This window comes from Aulostomus chinensis, chromosome 6, assembly GCF_037954235.1.
Source record: "Aulostomus chinensis isolate RoL2024-O1b breed Wild chromosome 6, RoL_Achi_v1.0, whole genome shotgun sequence".
Taxonomy (NCBI): Eukaryota; Metazoa; Chordata; class Actinopteri; order Syngnathiformes; family Aulostomidae; genus Aulostomus; species Aulostomus chinensis.
The window spans coordinates 13,080,001-13,084,862 of NC_141325.1; the positions used below are offsets into that span (position 1 = coordinate 13,080,001).

General features: G+C 43.0%; 1 long non-coding RNA gene across 1 annotated transcript in view; it reads right to left on the reverse strand.

The window, feature by feature from the left end:
- The window catches only part of LOC147260157 (uncharacterized), a 10,104-nt gene extending 9,975 nt beyond the window's left edge, over positions 1-129 (reverse strand). The window contains exon 1 of the long non-coding RNA XR_015116516.1: positions 1-129. This exon is cut by the window's left edge and continues 169 nt beyond it. This is a non-coding gene — a long non-coding RNA (uncharacterized LOC147260157).
- Between the last annotated feature and the right edge of the window lie 4,733 nt (positions 130-4,862).

The window sequence follows — 4,862 nt, forward strand, 5'->3', positions numbered from 1 at the left end:
GGATGAGATGACTGAGGAGAGACTAGGCTGCTGGTGTGGAGAGAGGCTTAGACCCATAGGCTGATTACTGATTACCACAGTACTGCTGAGTATGCTAAAGCACAAAGGCTCAAGGTGGGCTGGGTCACCATGATTAAGGGAAGGAACGGTGGGCAAAGGAGGGGACTGGACAACCAAGACCCTTCCAAAGGAGGGAACTGCTGAGGTGGACTTCAGGAGGTATAGCACACCATTACAGGAGGACTGATCTCTGCATTCACACACAGGAGAATCCATCAGGAAATAATATAGTGTTCTCTTCAGTGCTCAAGAGTGTGTGTGTGTGTGTGTTTGTGTGTGTGTGTGTGTGTGTGTGTGTGTGTGTGTGTGTGTGTGCGTGTGTGTGTGTGTGTGTGTGTAAAGCTAAAAGTGTTAAACACTGGAGGCAAAAAGGCCGCAAAGGAAGCCTGGAGCGAATCCCGTTAGCATGTTGGGTCAGGGAGTCTGGTCTTGAGGGGAGGGCTTTCAACAGAGTCATGAAGAAACACAGAAAATGTGCTTAAATGGAAGAAACACTTGAAAATGCTGATCTTACATTTAATTCAACATACTTGTGTGTGAGCACTGTACAGATTACGAAATCCATTGGTGTGCATTTGTACATTGTGTGTGTGTGTGTGTTCACGTTCATCTGTCCCCTTGAGGTAGTTCATTTTATTGCCTGTCGACATATTGCCACAGTGTAACTGTCCAATTGCTAGTGGGGTGAGACCATAATGAAGTTGCCTTTTATTGGTTTAGCAGTCAAAGTCAAGAGGCCACTTCCCAGCTTCAAGACTGAGCTTTTATGCGTGTGTGTGTGTGTGTGTGTGTGTGTGTGTGTGTGTGTGTGTGTGTGTGTGTGTGTGTGTGTGTGTGAATGAGGGAGTAAAGGAGAAATAAAGGGAGTTCCTCTTTATCTTTTATATGCCTGTGTGTATTTGCAGGGAGATTATAGGCTTGCTGATACAAAGACGCTAACCTAAAAGACCCTAAAAGACCGTATCAATGTTAGTTTTCTCCTCTTAACCCTTACCCTTAAATTAATTTTCTGGATACTGCACATTAGTTTCCATTTAGTTTGTTTAAAAAGTAAATCACTCGACAGGCTCATAAAACATTCTTGACTTGAGTTATTCAAAAACGACTGAGAGATTTACTGCATTCCTTAATCGGTCAAATTTGAGTGGTACAGTAATTGTAAAAGAGGTATTTTGTGATTTAACTCTGTCAGTAACTGTTTTGTTAGTTTAGACTTTCAAATATTTGGTATAGAGGTTTCCGACTCCATCCAAGTTAACAGGAAGTGACTGAACTGACTTCTCTACCACGACAGTCCAAAATCTGCACAGGTGTTCATGTGATTTTAAGACCTGGTATTTGCAAAGGCTTGTTCATACCCATTTGACACTCATACTAATTTCCTACTTACTTTCATTTCATACTCATCCACACTGTCATTTTAATACTCATCAAAGGAATCAGCCATCCCTCGTGTCATAGTCATGGAAGGCATTCACGTCATCTGAATTCCTTTATTCATAGCTTTCCTTTCATTTCTCACCGGTCTGTATTAGCTTTGTGGAAAGATTGGTTAAAGCATGCTCATAGCCATGGTCCTTCATTATTCAACAAAACTGCTTTATCAGGTCACTCCAGTGAAAAAGGCTCCATGAAAAGGTCACGAAAAAAGCACAAGTGGCTATTTTTTTGCTGAATAACAATGGTCATCGGGGGCCATTCAAAAAGAAACTGACCAATAACACATGAAGAAATGCCCCAGCAGAGGGTCTCATGACCAACAGCCTCCACTGCCACACTAAATCAATAATCATTAAAGCTGTAGCTATGTAATCTTAATTACATACACAGTGTTTCCAAAGCCTTGCACTGAGTCACATAAAGGGTAAAGCAGAATGTTTGCTGTAATCAATTGCGCAAATTCTTCATATGATTCATAGCACTAATTCGTTCATAGACGTAGCTCACCCACGCTTCGTTTGTGTACATCTGGGGAAAATTGATGTTCCTGCAAAAGCACATATCATCACTAAAAAAAAAAGATCAGCTGCTTGTCTTTCCCTCATGTGAAATCTTGAATCCATTTACAGGTTGCAAGCCACAGCAAATTTACTCTGCTCCCCACCACACACACACACACACACACACACACACACACACACACACACACACACACACACACACACACACACACACACACAGACACTGAATATGGCTGCCAGGCAGGGTGGAATTACCAGAGATGTGCTTCAACTTGCCCAACGACATTCCCTAGAAACCATGGCAACCTAGTGAGAGCATGTGTGATGTGTTCACTTGCCTTTAAGGATCTCCAGTGCCCATCAGACACATACAGTCTGACTGACTGCACCAGCCCTCGCTGGAGCCACTCCACATCTTTCAGGAGCTGAATAGGGTCAAGCCTGCATGGCAACAATCTCCTCTTCCTTTGTGGCTCTCTGGGATTCTTAAAAGAAACCAGGGGAGCATAAAACTCATTCACTGACTCACCCACTCACTTGCTCAGACACACACATATGCTCTGTCTTTCTTTTCACACACACACACACACACACACACACACACACACACACTCGCACACACACACAAACATGTAGAGCAGCAGAGTGAGGTGGTCTTGTGGGAATAGAGGGATAAGTGCAATCCACCCTTAAACTGACCCTTGGTTGAATTAAGTTGTATGCATCTGTACACACACACACACACACACACACACACACACACACACACACACACACACACACACAGAGTATATTCTGATACCCGGGTTGTGTACATGGATTCTTGCTGGCTAAGGGGTGAGGGTCAGTTTACACATCTCTCTCTCTCTCTCTCTCTCTCTCTCTCTCTCTCTCTCTCTCTCTCTCTCTCTCTGTATGTATGTATATATACATGCATATAAATGTACATAAATACATATAGACATACTGTATACACACACACGTACGCGCACACGCCGCACACACACACACACACACACACACACACACACACAAACACACACCATAGCAAGCCTCATGCATCAGAAAGAAATCCAGCTCTGCTATATTTAACCTTTTCAAATAAGTGGCTTGTATATTCTGATACCCAGGTTGTGTACATGGATTCTTGGGGGCTGAGGGGTGAGGAAAGCTAATGGTCAGTTTACACATCTCTCTCTTTCTCTTTCTCACTCTCTCCTCAATTATTCATGCACTGTAACATTTTCTCCTCCTGTGCCCAGTAAATCACCATAAACTAAGACTGGGTGGGTGGGGGTTGCTTTTGCATGTAGAAACTTGGGAGTACAAGAAGAGCTGATGGATCTCTGGGAATCTCACTCACTCACCTACTCACTGCAGGCTCCATTATCTCCTGCAAGGTCTCAGAGACACGGAAGTATCTGATTCCAGGCACAAACTGAACTGTAGATGATACTCTACACACACACACACACACGCACGCACACACGCACGCACGCACACACACACACACACACACACACACACACACACACACACACACACACACACACACACACTCATTATATAGAGCAGCCCCCCCAAACAAACTCGCTGAAGGAAGCATTCACTGAACAATACCGGTACAATCGCTGTGTAAGCATTAGCATAGTAATGGTGTCTTGAATACAGGGTCAGCCACAGCTATTAGGCTATTAGAGCCACTCCAGGTGCCTTAAATCTAAACATGACCCTATTTACCTGTGGCTGCAGACTCACTGTACGTCTCATTGCAACATTTTTTTCTTCAAAGGTCTCACTGATATACATGGAATTTATGCATTTATGCGTAAAGCACACTTGCTGTGATAGAACGTGAGCTAAAGTGCAAAGGTGTAGGAGCAGGAGTAGATTAGGATTAAATGAGGGAATGACACGGGGCAATAAAGGAGACATTTAGCAACAGCGAGGCGTGTTGGCGCCACTCTGTCTCTGTCAGTTTTCCATTCTTCCACTGCACCTACCGTGTATATAATAGTATAAATGTTCATTAACCCTTTTCCCTTTGTGTGTAGTGAGTGGCCTATCTTTTTGTTTTTGTGGAGCGTCACGTTTGCCGTCACAAATCGACTGGAAAACAGGATAAAGAAAAAGTATAGTGGAGAGCAGCGTGGACGGCGGTGACGGTGTTTCCGTATTTTATATGTTTTGTTGCAGCAAAGAAAGAGGTTTGAATTTGTGGCCAAGATGATAAAAAGTGAGCACATTCACCCAGTTATTTTTTTTATGGATGTTGAACAGAGTGGAGACATCCATATGTCCGAGGTCACCTTCAGACAGTAGATAGATATTGTTTTGTTTTGGCCAATTGTAACGGTTTTTTGGAAGTACTAGCTTATGTATCATTGTTATAAGGAATATTTTGTTTATTTCAAATAAATACTTGTTGACAGAAAAATTTAATGTCTTTTGTGATTATTTGTTTTTTGCTAATGAAACAACTCTGTCAGTTTCCTTTAAGTTAAAAATCTCATATTTTCATAAAGGAATGAATAGTAAATTGTTTAAATCTAGTCAAAAATGTAATCTTTGGTTTATATTGGGGCGGCACAGTGGTGCAGTGGTTCGCACTGTCGCCTCACAGCAAGAAGGTTCTGTGTTCCGAGTCCTGGCTCGGGCACTGGATCTTTCTGTGTGAGTCTCCATGTTCTCCCTGTTCCTGTGTGGGTTCTCTCTGGTACTCCAGCTTCCTCCCACAGTCCAAAGACATCAAGAGGGGACGAGGCTGATTGATACTCTAAATTGACCGTAGGTGTGAATGGTTGTCTGTCTCTATGTGTTGGCCCTGTGATGAACTGGTGA